We start from the raw sequence: 19,359 nt of genomic DNA, 5'->3' as shown, positions 1-19,359 counted from the left end.
GTACATATCAGTCTCAGCAGTTGTTCCCTTCAGCAGCAGCAGTAGGTTTACAGTTATTAGACACAGTGCATTATCATTGCTGTGCCGGTGATTGTACCAACTGTAATCCTGTCTGACATTCTAATTAACACACATTGTCATGGGGCAGACACAATGTTTCTGTATTGTTTAAGGGCTCAGAGTCCCAGGAGGCAGAACACAGCAGTAAGCTGAGTTGACGAACAGAGGCCTTATTTTGGCATATCTTAGTAAACACGTCTTCCCTAAAACCTCCACTAGGAAAACATCAATTGGTTTATAGCTGTGAGAGTATGATATCAGTATGTTCTGAGCTATGATATGACTATAAGAGGGAAAATCGAATGCTATTAATGCCATTTTCAATATGGACTATATTATAGTTTCCAAGGCTCTTTCTCTATGTTGATAAGAGAGAAATTGAATTTAAATTTAAATTGAGAGAGAGAGAGAGGGAGAGGGAGAGGGAGAGAGAGAGAGAGAGAGAGAGAGAGAGAGAGAGAGAGAGAGAGAGAGACAGAGAGAGAGAGAGAGAGAGACAGAGAGAGAGAGAGAGAGAGAGAGACAGAGAGAGAGAGAGAGAGAGAGAGAGAGAGACAGAGAGAGAGAGAGAGAGAGAGAGAGAGAGAGAGAGAGAGAGAGAGAGAGAGAGAGAGAGAGAGAGAGAGACAGAGAGAGAGAGAGAGAGAGAGAGAGACAGAGAGAGAGAGAGAGAGAGAGAGACAGAGAGAGAGAGAGAGAGAGAGAGAGAGAGAGAGAGAGAGAGGTTTACTTTGAAACATCTACAACCCCGCTGAAGGAATGTGATCATATTGAACACAGCTAAAGCGATTATGGGCGATTCTCTCTTGTGAAGTGGCGAAGCGGCCGGGTCTAGCTATTAATCAACTACCGTTTGTCAGAAGCCTGCATCAAAGTCTTTGATCCTGCTGTCGGCACAGTAACGCAGCGATGCCCTTTGGTCTGCTGACTGTAACAGAATATCTCTGGATCTCTGAGAGAGAGAGGAAGAGAACACTGCTGGTGCAGTGTGTTTCATTAAAGAAGGCTTTGAAGTGTTCCCATGGTCTGTCATGGGGTTCAACCCTCCCTACTAAATTATTTATTTTATATATATATATTTATCTATCAGGCGATATTTATTTAAGGAATTACACATTAGCATTCTGCTGGTTAAGTGGTGCAAAGCTGCAGAGGCTGGCAGATTGGGAGCTGGGCAGGCAGGCAGTGGGCAGCCGGACAGGCAGTGGGCAGCCGGACAGGCAGTGGGCAGAATGAAGGGGTAAAGCTCCGTTCTCTGCTCTTTCAAAAAATGTATTATGAGTGGAGAGGGAGCATGGACTCCAGTCCACCAAGACCACAACACACACTCTCAGCCTGGATCCCTACTCTGAGTATCATCCATCACCACACACACACACACACACACACACACACACACACACACACACACACACACACACACACACACACACACACACACACACACACACACACACACAAAATCCTTCTCTTCCTCCTCCTATTCTGTTTATCTGTCACTCATTCCACAGTGTCCTGGCCTCCTGAGTCCATCCCTCCCTCAGGGGACATGAGACAAAGTCTCCTCACTGAGGTCCGTCTTCCTGCCTCCCTCCCTCAGGGGACATGAGACAAAGTATCCTCACTGAGGTCTGTGTTCCTGCCTCCCTCCCTCAGGGGACATGAGACAAAGGCTCCTCACTGAGGTCCGTCTTCCTGCCTCCCTCCCTCAGGGGACATGAGACAAAGGCTCCTCACTGAGGTCTGTGTTCCTGCCTCCCTCCCTCAGGGGACATGAGACAAAGGCTCCTCACTGAGGTCTGTGTTCCTGCCTCCCTCCCTCAGGGGACATGAGACAAAGGCTCCTCACTGAGGTCTGTGTTCCTGCCTCCTTCCCTCAGGGGACATGAGACAAAGGCTCCTCACTGAGGTCTGTGTTCCGGCCTCCCTCCCTCAGGGGACATGAGACAAAGGCTCCTCAGTGAGGTCTGTCTTCCTGCCTCCCTCCCTCAGGGGACATGAGACAAAGGCTCCTCACTGAGGTCTGTGTTCCGGCCTCCCTCCCTCAGGGGACATGAGACAAAGGCTCCTCACTGAGGTCTGTGTTCCTGCCTCCCTCCATCCCCCCCGTCCTTCTATCCTTCCATCCCTCCATCTCTCCAGATTTAACTCATTTGCTTCACTGTTACGACTGATGAAGGACATTTGTACAGGTTCTACTGTAGGTATGCTTACTATTTCACCAGATCCACTTTGGCATTAAAGGGTTTAAGTGCTGAACTAAGTGTGTGTAGTGTGTGATTCTCTGTGTGGTGTGTATCTAAACTGTATTTTTGTGAAAACTGTGGAGGGCTATGTAATGGAAAAGCAATTTGAGAGGATAGACAAAAACCAGATGATCTAAGAGAGCGAGAGAGAGAGAGAGGTTGGAGGGGGAGGAGCAGGGGTAATAATGTCCAGTAACTGCAGCCATTTGTGGGTGGTATTTCACCTGTTTTACTGCCTGTTGGGAGCAGGAGGTTGTGATTTGGCTGCTCTTTCATGTGGCTAAAAGTGGTTCACACAGTGCTGACTAAAGGTGTCTGCATGCTTCCCATCCGAAACAGTTTGCGCATATACTGTGTTATGAGAAATGTGGCACCAAACCTCTTAGTTAAATGAATAATTGTGTGACTATGATCTCCTCAGCAAGAACATCAAAATTAATGACAGATTTCCAGAGTTATCTTAGATTAATTCAGACTATTTTGAAGAAGTGTATACTGGCTATGGAGTCGCAAGATGGACAAACAGTACTATTACCGCTTTTTCAAGCAAATATATTTTAAGGGAGTGTGCGAGGCAAAGACGTTCACTTCGCCTAGCCGAGGTCTGCTAGGAGCAAACCAAATCTAGTATGCAGATGCCTTTAAGGCGCCCGCATGCTTCCCACCCGAAACAGTTTGTGCATACAGCATATTACGACAACATTTAGTTCATTCTTTTTGGATTGGGTCATAGGCAAGATGTTTTCGGCTGTTCGTGCACAAGTCATTTCTTCTAGAGGCAAGCCGTAGTTCAGTAGCCGATGTCTACGCCCCCTCGTCGGTGATTGGTCAACAGTAGGGATTCTTTGATTAAGTTTTTGTTGTCATTCAACGAGAGACGACTCGTTTTCATGCAATTTTTTCCACTTGAGAAACACTGCACTAAACATCTCAGTTAGATGTAAAATTGCTCTACTAAGATCTCCACGGCAAAAACAGTACTATTGTCGCTTTTTTCTACTTTCTCAAGCGAAGGTCAAGGGAGTATGCAAGGCACATACGTGCACTCAGCCAAGTTGAGGTCTGCTAGGAGCAAACTGAACCTACTGTAGTATGCTGACCTGCTTACAGTGCCTGCAGTGGCCCTGACTGGGGAGTTAAATCGTTTATAAAGCGTTAATGGGGATATGATGCTGTAGTGTAGAAACAGAGTCCTAACTCCCAGACCGACACCAGAGAAGCTGCAACACATTACCCTACAGAGACTGTGGGGAGAGGAGCAGGCACACTGCTTAAATCACACAACCAACAGTTCAGCCACATACATACCTATAATATCAGTCACACGTTTGGACACACCTTCTCATTCAAGGGTTTTTCTTTATTTATACTATCTTCTACATTGTAGAATAATAGTGAAGACATCAAAACTATAAGTGTTAAACACTCTTGGCATTCTCTCAACCAGCTTCACCTAGAATGCTTTTCCAACAGTCTTGAAGGAGTTCCCACATATGCTGAGCACTTGCTGGCTGCTTTTCCTTCACTCTCCTTCTTGGTCAAATAGCCCTTACATAGCCTGGAGGTGTGTTGGGTCATTGTCCTGTTGAAAAACAAATCATAGTCCCACAAAGCGCAAACCAGATGGGATGGCATATCACTGCAGAATGCTGTGGTAGCCATGCAGGTTAATTGTGCCTTGAATTCTAAATAAATCACTTACAGTGTCACCAGCAAAGCCCACACCATCACACCTCCTCCTCCATGCTTCACGGTGGGAACTACACATGCGGAAATCATCCGTTTACCTACTCTGTGTCTCAGAAATCAGAAATGGTTGGAATCAAAAATCGCAAATTTGAACTCGTCAGACCAAAGGACAGATTTCCACCAGTCTAATGTCCATTACTCGTGTTTCTTGGCCCAAGCAAGTCTTTTCTTATTATTAGTGTCCTTTAGTAGTGGTTTCTTGGCAGCAATTCAACCATGAAGGCCTATAAACAGTTGATGTTGAGACATGTTTGTTACTTGAACTCTATGAAGCATTTATTTGGGCTGCAATCTGAGGCTGGTAACTCTAATGAACTTATCCTCTGCAGCAGAGGTAACTCTGGGTCTGCCTTTCCTGTGGCGGTCCTCATGAGAGACAGTTTCATCATAGCGTTTGATGGTTTTTGTGACTGCACTTGAAGAAACTTTCAAAGATCATTACATTTTCCGGATTGACTGACCTATCCACAAATGTACTATTAACAAGACACACCTGTTCATTGAAATGCATTCCAGGTGACTACCTCATGAAGGTGGTTGAAATAATGCCAAGCGTGTGCAAAGCTGTCATCAAGGGAAAGGGTGGCTACCTTGAAGAATCTCAAATATAAATATATTTTGATTTGTTTAACACTTTTTTGATTACTACATGATTCCATATGTGTTCTTTCATAGTTTTGCTATCTTCACTGTTATTCTACAATGTAGAAAATAGTGATGATATACAACAGAGATGCTATGACTACAGTGCAGTATGTAATTCAACTGGCTCAACAGAATTCTAGACACAGTCCTCACTGGAAGGGTGTTGCTGGGAGTTTCACTGAAAAAGGGCACGCAGATCGATCAACTGCTACTTCCAGTCAGCCTCACCCTGAATCACACACACATGGGTACACACACACACACACACACACACACACACACACACACACACACACACACACACACACACACACACACACACACACACACACACACACACACACACACACACACACACACACACACACACACACACACACAGGACCATTGCACCTCATATCCCCCATTAGGTCGTAGGTAGAGGGAAACAAGGGGCTGATCTATGGGAAGATCGATAACCTCGACACTCTCCACTTCATCAGTGGGGCCTTCGGGAAGTAAGATGGGACAGAGGGCCAAGTGGTACAGTACTCTTTCCTAGTGTTGCATGGTATACCGAAACGCTGGCACTTTCTCGATACTTGGTACTATACTTTTTGTTACTTTCGGTACTTCTGTCAAATGTGTCTCACGTCATCTACTGATTGAGAGAGGATCAAGTCTGTCTTTCAGTGTAGCTGGTGTCCCCTTATAGCGTGAGAGCACCATGCCCTGCTCTGCTTACTTCTTGCTAGATCTAGCCTGACATGAGGAACCACTGAACTCACTGGGAGTCTGGGCTGCATCATCACTTATGCTGCACAGAAGTTAACACTCTTGAATAACGCAACACAGCATGTAGAAATGTTGAAACTGCTAATTACTGTTCCCAAAACCATATCCAGAACAGGATAGAACACTGGAATACAAGAAGATACCGGTAACTTCCAGCTTTGAAGGCTAACTGTCCTTGTTAGCTAACAGCTGAAGCCAATTCACTACCCTAGTACCACAACACAACATTTTGCTGCTTACAAAGATCATTGTCACCAAAAATCTTATTCATTCACTTCGTCTCCCCTACCTTACGTCTCTCCAAGTCAAGATCATCTTTGATCAAGCCTCGAACTGACTTTGTTTGTGAATGACTTTATGGGTCTTAAAGAGACAGCGCACACTTTTATAAAATAAGGGATTTCTTATTCTATGCAAATGTTGTTGATCAGTACAAGAAAAGTAGTCCAAAATGGAAGGTAAACAGATAGTTTTTCATCTGTAGCCTCATGAAATCAGCCAAAACAAGCTCAATAACTCAATGCATGCACACATTTCTATTGAATATGCATTCACCTGTATTGTGAAAAGACCTAGGCTATATCTTGATTTACCCAGTTTATCAAGATATTTACCATTCAAATGTGTAGTTAGAATGGTGCAAAAGTCAAATTGATTGTATAATTAATGCTAACATAAAAACATTTCCAATGTAATGATACTCAACTAAACAGATCTATCTGGATTAAATGCCATTCTTTTTTTGCCATGGTATCATGTTGGTGTCAATTATCGTGATGGTATCGAATATCGTGACACTAAACCTGGTATCGATAAGTCAAAATTCTGGTATTGTGACAACACGACTCTTTCCTTTCCCAGTAAGGATCAGTACTCTGGCCCCTGGATAACCTTTAAAACATACCAGGTCAGAGAACCTAGAAAGATTGTCTTGTCTTCCTGAGAACACTGATCTAATTGAGTCTTGCAATCCTGAAACAATGCACAACATAATTATGGGGTGTTTTCGAAGGCAGGTGAGAGGACGCCGTCAAGCATTTCAAATGAATACACACAAACACAAACACATCCACAGACAAACAACTCCAAGGTGAAAAGACAGCAAACAAACAACCTAGCCGCAGGGCAAAATTATACATATTTCAATTGAATTACAATTAACACTCCGTGCAGACATATTCAGAAGGATATAATAAATTGCGAGGAGAAAGGCAGCCAGGCTCCCCAGTTGCCTATTCCTCTGCACACTCGTTGTTTTGCTTGTTTTAATTGTGTTGGGTTTGTGCCTAAGGGTTGGAGAAGCTCCCTGAGCTGGCTGGTGTATCGCCCTGCCACAGGTGGCCTTCAGCAAGACCAGGCTTTATCTGCAAAGACCCAGCAGCAAGACAGCACGCAATCAACAAGCACACACACTCACCAAAGGTCATTTGTACCAGCTATGCCAGACATACACTTACTTCTTATGTCTGTCAATCATCCCTGAGGCTGTTCTGCTGTAGTGACGGGAATCAGCTTTGGTGTGAAGGATGAGGGGATAACGAGGGGAATATGAGAGAGTATCCGAGGAGAGAGTGAAAGAGGGAGGATGGCAGAGGTGAATCTCGTCTGTCTTTTCAGAACTGCCCTGGGTTCTCTTTCCAGGAACAGACAAATAGAATGTGAAGTCACACATATGCCATTAGATAAAACCAAGCAGGAGACCATAGTATTGTTTGCCCACTGACTGGGAAGAAGATCTGATATCCAGCACACCTTCTACCCAGGTAATGTACGTAAGGATGAATGAATAAGTGGATTAATGAATTAATGAATGAATTAATGTCAAAACAGGCATCCTCATCTTAATTAAACCGACAAAAAGACCAGGCAGTGACTGTCTGAGCATATGTTGAATATTACATTGCTGCGATCAAGTGTTGTTTCACGATTCCGTTGGTGGGCCTGAATCAGTACATCCCGAGTATGTCCTTTACGTTCCTGTGTCGTTCCAGTTTACCAAACACGGTGTGATGCCATGAGCGGGGTGATGCAAACACACCACTTAAAGAGATGAGATATCAACCGCAAATCAAAGCACTGCACTGGGGATTACACTGGCTGCCATCTCTCAATGTAAAGTAACCCCTCCACAGGTAGAAAACCACATTACTGCTCACACACACACACACACACACACACACACACACACACACACACACACACAACACACACACACACACACACACACACACACACAGGGAATGAGCCATGAAAACTGATCTGGCGATAAAGCCGTTCCACTAGCAGCAGTGTGAGGAGGTGTAGCGTTGGGTTACAGTTTCTGGCCCAGCTTCACACACACACCAGGCCCTCTAAAAGCACTCCTTAAACAATGCACATTATTGTCTACTCGCTGGTTCCCCTAACCCAGGTACTTGAGTTGCGGTTGGTGACATTGACACGTGTGGAATGCTTTAGCCTCTATGTCACCCCCTGGTACCGGTGACGCCGGGTATGACATCACCCCATCACATGGAGAGTCCTGGCCAATCAGGACTGAGATGGCAGGTGAAGTAAATCTGCGCCTGGGGTGACATGGGATTGATTGTCTATGTGTGTCCGGTGGGATGATACTGTGGCAAATAGTAATATAATCTGTGCATACTCCCCTCTCATCCCTTTGGCCAAATGTCATAGACAGGAATAGGAGGGAAATGGATTCTTTCAAATGGATCACAATGAACCTCAATGGTCTTCTCACTATCTATCATAACAGTGGACATACAAAAACACAGCAAACATAGCACTCAGCACTCACATGCAATATATATAGAAACTGACACTGAGTGTACAAAACATTAGGAACACCTTCCTAATATTGAGTTGACCCACTTTTGCCCTCAGAACAGCCTCAATTCATCAGGGCATGGACTCTACAGGGCGTTCCACAGAGAAGCAGGCCCATGTTGACTCCAATGCGTCCCAAAGTTATGTCAAGTTTCCTGGATGTCCTTTGGCTGGTGGACCATTCTTGATACACGGAAAACAGTTGAGCGTGAGAAAGCCAGCAGCGTTGCAGTTCTTGACACACTGAAACCGGTGTGCCTGGCACCTACTAACATACCCCGTTCAAAAGGCACTTACATATTTTGTCTTGCCCATTCACACTGAATGGCACATACACAATCCATATCTTAATTGTCTCAAGGCTTAAAAATCCTTCTTTAACCTGTCTCCTCCCCTTCATCTACACTGATTGAAGTGGATTTAACAAGTGACATCAATAAGGGATAATAGCGATTCACCTGGATTCACCTGGTCAGTCTATGTCATGGAAAGAGCAGGTGTTCCTAATGTTTTGTACACTCAGTGTACAAAACACACAATTTAACTAGATAAATATCTACTCTCAAACTCCTTAATTCCTTTGCATAATAGCATGTGTCACTGTGACTATAGCTGGTAGCAAACTATCCAGGCCTAATGAGAGCAGGCAGGTATGAGAAGGGAGGAGGGAGTACAAGGGCTATAGAACAGAGGGCTAAAGGACTGCTTGTTAAAATATTCTTATGTGTCCATAGAAGTCTGTTAGCTGCCTTGTGATCCGCAGGCTAGGCCAAGGATTACTGTCCACACTCTAATTGGTCTGACAGAGATTTGGAGCTGGCTGGTACCTAGTTACTGGTCTATGCCTTTTAACAACATCCCTCGTTTGTAGAGAGAGGTCTACCGTCTCTAAGGCTAATACAACACAGAGAGTTATTTAGAAGAACAAGAACACACAAAAAAATTGATTTCTATTGTTATGTTTTTTATTTTATTTGATTGACTCTACTTGAGATTCTTTAACAGAGCTAATAGGTTGTGGTCTTGAATTAGGTCAGTGTGTCTCTCCTGAGAAGGTTTCAGTATTTTGTCAAGCCTAACGCTGGGGAGACCCCCATACCCTATACTTAATGACCTCATCCCTGTGGAGGTTGTTTACGAGACGTCGCTGGCTGGGATCTGGGATGGGAACTAACAGGGAAAACCAGGATGGTATCCAGGGGAAGATTTCAGCGCTGGCATGGAATACTGCCCTGGATGTGGATTGGGGATGTGATGGGAACGGACAGGATCAGGTTGTGTGAGAAAGTCCACTGGAAATCAGAGAGAGAGAGAGGCTGCTCTGCTCCGGACGTTAAGTGGAGGAAATCAGAGAGAGAGAGAGGCTGCTCTGCTCCGGACGTTAAGTGGAGGAAATTGGAGGAAAGTTGTTTAAGAACTCTCTCAGTGGAACCAGAATGAAGAAGTTAAAAAGACCATCCTCTCTTCTACCCCCTCCCCTCCTCCCCTCTTTATCCCTCTCTCTATCTCTTCCCTGGCCAATTTTATAATGAGTTCTGGCAAATGTGGATTCAGCAGAACATCAAAGGATGTGCAGGAGCAGAGCAGTGTTTCTGGGTAATCACACATGTTGAAATATTCCTTCATCTGTTGGTTACTACACCTCTCCACTGACCAAGTACTCACTGTATGCCTCAACTCACCCAGGCGATGCACATCAAATCACCCCAATGGGAAATATGGTCAAATAAGGCCATAACAAATTGATTCTGTCCTCTCCATACCAGTAACTTCAAAGTCAACCAAGACAATGTAAAGTCACCCACTACTTCGCAGTCTGTGTTTCCCATGCCTTCCAGACACGTATTCCAGACATACACACACAGTCACACACTCAGGGTCTTTATAGTGAAATACTCTCAGGCTGTATAAACTACAATTAAATGAACAGCTGAACACTGTCATTCACTCAGGTATGCGGGAGAGGAATGTGTGTATGTCCTTGTGGGAAAGGTGCGTACAACCACTCTCTCTCTAAATTCCCATTGACAGGAGCAGTAGTGCCACACATAGTCTCTCCTTATAAGTCACTCGTAAACATGAAACGAATTGTGATGTGTAGAGAAGCACACACACACACACACACACACACACACACACACACACACACACACACACACACACACACACACACACACATACACACACACACACACACACACACACAGAGCACCCTCTGGAAAGAGAGCAAACGCCCAGTTCTAGGTCAAACCCCCTGCTGCTTCTATTCTGTTCACTGTGCACTTCACACTGAGAGGAGAACAGAGGCACAAAGTGCAGGATACTAAGTAAGGGAGAAAAATGAAGTTTGGTTAGAAAAGCAAAGTAGTGAGATAATGTGTAAATATATGTGTGTGTGGGTGTGTATGTGCAATAACATAAGAGTTTATAGAGAGAGCAGTCTCAAACAGGCCTGCCAAATCGTCAAAAGCTTTTCATATTTCACACGCTAGGAAGACACTCATTTTCATAGTGTTTATTTGCTTGGCACCATTATACAGAGTAATCCTAAGTGCTGGCAATAGCACAGTGCTATATTACATGAGTGTGTCTGTGTGTGTCTGTGTCTGTGTGTGTGTGTGTGTGTGTGTGTGTGTGTGTGTGTGTGTGTGTGTGTGTGTGTGTGTGTGTGTGTGTGTGTGTATGTGTGTATGTGTGTATGTGTGTGTGTGTGTGTGTGTGTGTGTGTGTGTGTGTGTGTGTGTGTGTCAGTGGAGGCTCCTCAGAGGAGGAAGGGGAGGTCCATCCTCCTCAGTGAATTTAACAAAAATAAAAATTGTAAAACATTTTTTTTAAGTTATCCTTTTTTAGATAAAACTATACTAAATATATTCACATGTCACCAAATAATTGATTAATACACACTGTTTTGCAATGAAGGTCTACAATAGCATCAACAGCACTCTGTAGTTATTTTTTCACTTTAATTTTCACTTACTTAGTAAATGCATCTAGCTAGTTTAGCCTACTCAAACACCCTGCTCAAACAGAGGAATGCTATGTTAGCTAGCTGGCTACGACTATCCAACACAACACTGGAACTCTTCCAAGTCAAGGTAAGCTTTTGATTTTACTAATTTATTGCCACCGGGGCCCGCCAGTGTAAGTGCTAAACTGCTTACTGACTCAAATCAAACTTTATTTGTCACACGTGCAAAACACAGTGTAGACCTTACCGTGAAATGCTTACTACAAGTCCTTATCCAACTGTGTAGTTCAAAAAGAGTTAAGAAAATATTTACCAAATAAACGAAAGGAAAAAATAATAAAAAGTAACACAATTAAATAACAATAACCAGGCTATATACAGGGGGTACCGGTACCGAGTCAGTGTGCGGTGTAATTTGAGGTAATTTGCATATGTAGGTAGGGGTGAAGTGACTATACATAGATAATAAACAGCGAGTAGCAGCAGTGTACAAAACAAATGTGGGGGGGGGGGGTCAATGTAAATAGTCCGGTGGCCATTTGATTAATTGTTCAGCAGTCTTATGGCTTGGGGGTAGAAGCTGTTAAGTAGCCTTTTGGTCCTAGACTTGGCGCTCCGGTACCGCTTGCTGTGTGGTAGCAGAGAAAACAGTCTATGAATTGGTTGACTGGAGTCTCTGACAATTTTATGGTCTTTCCTCTGACACCGCCTATTATATGGCAGGAAGCTTGGCCCCAGTGATGTACTGGGCCATACGCACTACCTTCTGTAGCACCTTACAGTCAGATGTCGAGCACTTGCCATACCAGGCGGTGATGCAACCGGTCAGGATGCTCTCGATGGTGTAGCTGTAGAACTTTTTGAGGATCTGGGGACCCATGACAAATCTTTTCAGTCTCCTGATGGGTAAAAGGTTTTGTCGTGCCCTCTTCACGACTGTCTTGGTGTGTTTGGACCATGATAGATCATTGGTGATGTGGACACCAAGGAACTTGAAACTCTCGACCCACTCCACTACAGCCCCATCAATGTTAATGGGGGCCTGTTCAGCTTGCCTTATCCTGTAGTCCACGATCAGCTCCTTTGTCTTGATCGCATTGAGGTAGAGGTTGTTGTCCTGGCACCACACTGCCAGTTCTCTGACCTCCTTCCTATAGGCTGTCTCTTCGTTGTCGGTGATCAGGCCTACCACTGTTGTGTTGTCTGCAAACTTAACAATGGTGTTGGAGTCGTGTTTGGCCACGTAGTCGTGGGTGAACAGGGAGTACAGGAGGGGACTAAGTACACACCCCTGAGGGGCCCCAGTGTTGAGGATGAGCGTGGCAGACGTGTTTGTTGCCTAACCTGATGAGCTTTGTGGGCAATATGGTGTTGAACGCTGAGATGTAGTAAATGAACAGCATTCTCACATAGGTGTTCCTTTTGTACAGGTGGGAAAGGGCAGTGTAAAGTGAGATTGAGATTGCGTCATCTGTGGATCTGTTGGGGCGGTATGCGAATTGGAGTGGGTCCAGGGTATCCGGGGGGATGCTGTTGATGTGAGCCATAACCAGCCTTTCAAAGCACTTCATGGCTACCGACGTGAGTGCTACGGAGCGGTAGTCATTTAGGCAGGTTACCTTCGCTTCCTTGGGCACAGGGTCTATGGTGGTCTGCTTGAAACATGTAGGTATTACAGACTTGGTCAGGGAGAGGTTGAAAATGTCAGTGAAGACACTTCCCAGTTAGTCCGCGCATGCTTTAAAGGAAAAAGCTTCTTCCAGTTCGAGGTGAGTAATCACTGTTCTGATGTCCAGAAGTTATTTTCGGTCATAAGAGATGGTAGCAGCAACATTATGTACAAAATAAGTGCAAATCTAAGTTACAAACAACACAAAAAAACTAACAAAATAGCACAGTTGGTTAGGAGCATGTAAAATGTCAGCCATCCTCTTCGGGGCCATCTTAACAGTCTTACTGCATGATTGCAGCGGATTTACTAACGCATTAGTTCTATTAGCTATGTTGATTATGACATTACTTTAGCTAATATGGGGACAATGATGTAGGTTGTGTGTAGCAGTTATTATATGGTTTGGCTTGGCTTGGAAACGTCACATACAGCTGTTGTGTTGTACATTGAAGTCCACAAGCGACAAAGGGAAAAGGTGAGAGGAGGCGAGTGCATAGATGCGAGAAGAAATACAATGTGGCTGCTGTAAAAGTGAACTGTGCTTACGCGTGATCAGGGGTGTATTCATTCTGCCGATTCTGTTGAAAAACGTTTCCAAGACGGAAGCAAACGGAACGAAACGGGGATAAACGTACCTGAATTTGTACAAAACAAACTCTTGTTTACAACTGTTGGACTAATGATTACACCCTATGATCAGCTAGATGCAGGCAGGAATGTGCAAGAAGGTATTGAACGTGTCACTGTCTGCCACCGCAAACTCTTCTCTCGACCTATGTGCACCTACGTTCATTAATAGGCTAGGTTGTAGCAACCTCATGATGGGAATAGGGAAAATTAGAGTATCATGTAAACTTATTGCTGTAACATTGAGGTGGGTGAATGGAATATGAATGACAGTCATCCAATATGGTGTAATAGAAATAAGGCCAGGCTTATGAAAAATAATATCCTCCTCCCTCATCTGAAACAGCACCGACCACCACTGGTGTGTGTGTGTCAGCATGAACAGCATGTATTTTAGATCTTAATGACGCCCCTGGCAGCGGCAGCCAGATGTCAACTCTCTGTCACAATGTGAGGAGACAGCCTGAGCAGCACTGTGCACCAAGTCATTTACACAGCAGCATAGAACCATAGCCCACTCAGGAGTGCATATCCTCACTTCTAGAATCCCCATCACAAACACACACAACCACACAAACACCCTCTTACAACCTGAAACAACTCTCTCACCATGGCCGGTCTACGGAAGCTATTTCCAAGGTCCTGTGGAACAGCAGAATGAATGGTCGGAGCCCTTGATGTTATTGGCCTGAATGGGAATTAAATGGCATCATAAATCCAAGGCAGGATTGAGATTCCGAGAAGGCTGCTGTTTCCAGAGAAGGCTAATCCCAGATGAGGGGCACAGAGGGAGGGAGGGAGGGAGGGAGGGAGGGAGGGAGGGAGGGAGGGAGGGAGGGAGGGAGGGAGGGAGGGAGGGAGGGAGGGAGGGAGGGAGGGGAAAACAATCCCGGGAGCAGCCTGGCGGAATGAAGGGATCTTTGGGAAAATGGCGTTGGGATTTAACGCGTGCTTAACAGGGCAACGTAAATATTACGATGGGAAATTAATGAGGGGCAAATTCAGCTGGAGGAGGCTTTTTCTATCAATACAGCCACAGTAAAGCGCCTGGCTGGGACATCGTTAAAAAGACATTCACTTCTGTTGGGGGGGGGGGGGGGGGGGCTAGGGGACAGATAAGTGTTCCCCTAGCCTGGCCAAGGCCACAGTTAGTCATTAGATGAACTGGAAGCTGGGAGATCCACACTGGGACTGGGAGCTGAGACAAATCTATCCTAGGGGCTAAGGTTGTGAGCTTATGAACCACACATTATAACTCCCATCTCACTCCCAGGACCCACACCAGTCTTTATGAGTGATTAAGGCTGGAAACAACTGAGCCTTCATCCCCACTCTGACCCAGTCCACATTACAGAGGCCCTCATCCCTCTTATCCAGTCTTCTCCTACTGTGGTATATGCTATGGAACCATCCCTCAAACACAACACATCTGCAAAACAATTTGACCTTTGAGACTGTCAATAAAAAAGAATTACAGAGGGAAGAGTGGCAATAAAACACACAGTCCAGCGATGCAGTGCCCTGCCATAGAGAAGTCAGTTCATTATGGTGAAGAAAAGTCCTTCCTAGAGCTCTATAATTACCCAACCTGAATCCACAGGAATTCTGCTAATGTCAATCACCCCCCCAGGACACCTCTTCCCCCTCGACTAGATGACATTTCCTATTGTTTCGTGTCTCCCTTTCTCTCTCCCCTCGCACGCTGCATGCTGGTATTAAGGGATTCCTATGGGCACTTTGCGTGATGTATGTGTGAGTGTAGAGAGACAGAGAAACTGAGAGACAGCAATCTATGCTCTAACAGCAGTGGGTGGGTTCAGTGAAAGATGAGGCAGTGTGGATGGAGTGGACTCCGTGTGGCTAGAGGGGGTAGGATTAAGGGCTTATGACATTTGCACTGCAGGACACTCATTATACAGCAGCCACGCAACCCTGCATAACCTCCCATCAAATCGACTATCATGTCGAGGCCTTGAATCAAAAAATATCAACCATGCGTTATTATCAATCGTACAAGACATCATGTTGTCAGAAGCAGCAGTACACTATTGTGCGTGTGTGTGTCAGAGACACTGCGGGTTTGAACATTTCGAGGTGAAGCCAAGGTGTGTTGCTGCTGAGCTGAGCACGGTGCAGAGTGGTGTTCTATGGGAGCAAATGTCAGTGAGATTAATGACTATCTGAAGTTCCCTTTTATCACGGAGCTCATCCACACAGCCACTGATCCTCTGCCTGGATCTCTCATGAGTTCATTATTTCCACACACAACCACCAGAGACCACAAATGTCAGAGACAGCACCACTCAACAGCTCTGATCCCCACCCCCTTCACCCCCTCCACTCCCTCCACCCCCCAATCCCACCACCACCATCACCCTGGAGCAATTTCTTCCGATGAGGTAAGGTTTCAATTTCAGATAGTCACAAAGGCATCAAATTTAGCTTGAAGTAGCAGTTTGAGCGCCTCTGCAATGGAGGGGCTGGCGGATCGCCACACACTGTGGTCGTTACTCAACTCTGGACTTTTATATTCGGGGAGAGAGATGAGAACGGCTCTGGATATACTGTAACCATGCCTGAGAGAGACGGACTGAGTGCACTGCTACTTCTACTGCAGAGGAGGAACAATAGCATCATCATCAGCTTACTGCAGACCATACAGGACACAAGAACAGGAGGATATTGTTATGATCACTCAGCGATGAAGTATTTGTGATGTGTACATTAGACTGAATAGATGAGAGATACGTATTCATGTCTTTTGTATCTGCTGCATTCAGGTGTGTATGGCTGAACAAACCAAACAGACAAGCCTGTTCCTGGCTCCTATCTCGGGCTCCACCTGAAATGCTGCGCACACCCACGCTTTATAACACACACACGCGTACGCACATGGACACACACACACACACACACACATTATAACAAACACTGTACACAGAAACCGTATAGGCCCACAAACGCCCACACACACACAGTACACATACAAACTCTATACACAAACACACATACTAACTCAATCACTCCCACGTTGTACAGCAACTATCTCCCTCCCTCACTAATGAAATCCCCCTTCATTCCAGCTCTTAATTAGAAGCCTCCAGACACGGTGTCCGTCCGTCTGTACTGAGTGCTGCTCTGCTAGGAGAGGAGACTGGCTCCAGATAGGTCAGGCAGGCTGAGGCTCCATTACAAGGTTAAACCTCTGGTTAATTAAGCTGAAGATAGGCATGTCCACTCTGTGTGATAACAAGGTTAGCCCTCAGGGCACAATACTATACTGCTGCTGCTGATCACTCTCACTCACTCCCTCTAAGACTGCAGGGTAACTCAAATCAGCCATGTTAGGTGAAGAGTGGCTGGAGGACAGGAGCTGGTTTGATGGGACTTGATTTGATGTGATGGAGAGGGGCTGTGGTAGAGCATACCGACCACACCATGCTGAGCCCAGGCCAGACCAGGAATGATGCCAGCCTCTCGGGACTGTAGCTATGATTGGGATGGTTTATCCATCCATCTGGTTGAACCACCGCCACTGAGGCTTGGTAAACCAAGCCGCCACAATGGAGGAGCCAAGAGCTCCAAACACAATAGAAGAAGGTTCACAATTACAGTATAGCAAGACAGTGAATCAGGCTATCAGGCTCCATAGTGTTTCAAATGAATGTATTCCATGGGAACGACATTATGTCAGAGTCCTGACTCTTTAAAATGTTACGGCATGGGTTTTAAAGTGGGAAGTCAACACGTATCCAGCAGAATTCTGTCGACATCTAATAGAATGTTAGATTGATCTCAGCTTATCGTCACACCACCGCATTGACTCCCAGTCCGGACCCCCCTCGCTTTCTCTTCCTCATTCAGATGAGAGGAGCATGATCACAAAGCTGCTGGGGTTTAGGGTAAGAATAGTGGGGTGGGATGAGGGCAGGTATAATGCAGCAGGGGTGTATTCAATCACAAATAATTATGGGAACTATTGGAGCCTTCAGCTTGACTCATTACACATGCTTATCAATGGATCCCAGGCCCCAGCATTACAGCTACTGGCTCATCATAGATCTGCAAATTAAGTGTGTTTTGGTCTCTTTAATAAAAGAGAATGGCACGAATGGGAAAGCTATTCATTAGGATTCAGTCTTCCCTTGAAAGCTTTGAACTGTGTATCTGGTGTGTCACCAATGACTGGCTAAGCGAGGGGGAGAGAGCAGGAGGATTGAGTGTGTGGTACAGGGATAATGTGCATTCCTCGCCTATCATCCCTAACGAGACTGAGCTGTTTCACACATCCTGATTAGCTCTAATCCTGGGTTTAATTAGTCAAAGAGCCAAGCTAATCACTAATGGGTGTGTGTGTGTGTGTGTGTGTGTGTGTGTGTGTGTGTGTGTGTGTGTGTGTGTGTGTGTGTGTGTGTGTGTGTGTGTGTGTGTGTGTGTGTGTGTGTGTGTGTGTGTGTGTGTGTGTGTGTGTGTGTGTGTGTGTGTGTGTGAGAGAGAGAGAGAGAAGAGTACTGATCTCATATTTAGTCCATCAATCGATAGGCACCTTTATAGAACTGAAAGAGTTGACACAGAGCCAAATGAATATCAGCAACTGCTATTGACCTGCTATCACCATGGCATTTTACAGCTGACCTTTGAAAACATCATTCCTCCACACACACCTCCCACACAAACGTAATCCTCCATTAACCATAGACTATCTAATACAGCTCATTTCCCATTGAAATCCAATTGGGGCAGGTGGGTGGTTTGTGATATGTTGGGGGGAACTGTTAATGATGAGGTTAGCCCTAGAACAGTGGGTGCTAATTGAACCTAGAGAGGAGGGCATGTTGTCTGAGTTCTGTCACTGTACTGTCAGGATGGGTATGGGAGGAGGTGGAGAGGGAGGACAAGAAGAGGGTCAAATATGAAGCTAGTTATGAGTCAATCTGTCAAGGTGGGTTCTGTCAAGGGTTAAATAAACAATGTTGTATGATGAGATGAGGGGTACTTGTCTCTAGGTGCCGTGAGTGTGTGGCGTTGCAACCCTATCACATCATATTACATTTCTTCTGTAAACATACAAGGTTATGTGTAAACCCTCCCATCCAGGGTGTGAAGCTGCCTAATAGTTGTGTTCTAGTAAACGTTCAGCTGATGTCAAGAACACTGTAATGAATTCCAGGGGATTTAAGAGAATGTAGATGTGTAGGGGAGTCCTGAGGGCCTGGTTTAGACTCCCACATAGAAAAGGCGAGGGGGACAAGACGGGGGGAGGTGGGGATGGGAGAGTGGTTAGTCAGACCCTCTCCCTCTGACCACAGGAGGCTCCCTGTAGGAAACCAGCTAGGGGAAATGGGTGAGGGGAACAGCCTTTTATTTGATTAAACATTTCCACCTAGGTCGGCACTGCTCAATGGGTTCCACTCTGTATTCAGCCACAGTTTATTTAGGGGAAAAGCTGATATTGACGCTCCAAAAACAAACACAGCATAACGTAGGTCACTATTAGGTCCTTGTTTATAGGTTAAAACCCCACTGGGGTATTGGCAACCCATGAGGCCTTGTCATAACAGCATAATATCCACTCCAAATGTGTTTTTCACAAAGACTCTTTTGAAAGCCATCTGAGAGTGAAACCAGCTGGCTGACCCTCTCCACACACACACACACACACACACACACACACACACACACACACACACACACACACACACACACACACACACACACACACACACACACACACACACACACACTCCCTGTCTCCATATAGCTTTACTGCGGGAGGAGGAGGAGGACACTGG

The 19,359-nt window shown here is 45.4% G+C and overlaps 1 protein-coding gene across 2 annotated transcripts in view; it reads right to left on the bottom strand.

Moving 5' to 3' along the window:
• The window catches only part of LOC120057208 (roundabout homolog 1-like), a 170,100-nt gene that overhangs the window by 139,399 nt on the left and 11,342 nt on the right, over positions 1 to 19,359 (bottom strand). The gene's annotated exons all lie outside the window — the stretch shown is intronic.

Source organism: Salvelinus namaycush, chromosome 12 (genome assembly GCF_016432855.1).
Source record: "Salvelinus namaycush isolate Seneca chromosome 12, SaNama_1.0, whole genome shotgun sequence".
In the NCBI taxonomy this organism is placed as follows: domain Eukaryota; kingdom Metazoa; phylum Chordata; class Actinopteri; order Salmoniformes; family Salmonidae; genus Salvelinus; species Salvelinus namaycush.
This window is presented reverse-complemented; position numbering and strand designations above follow the sequence as displayed.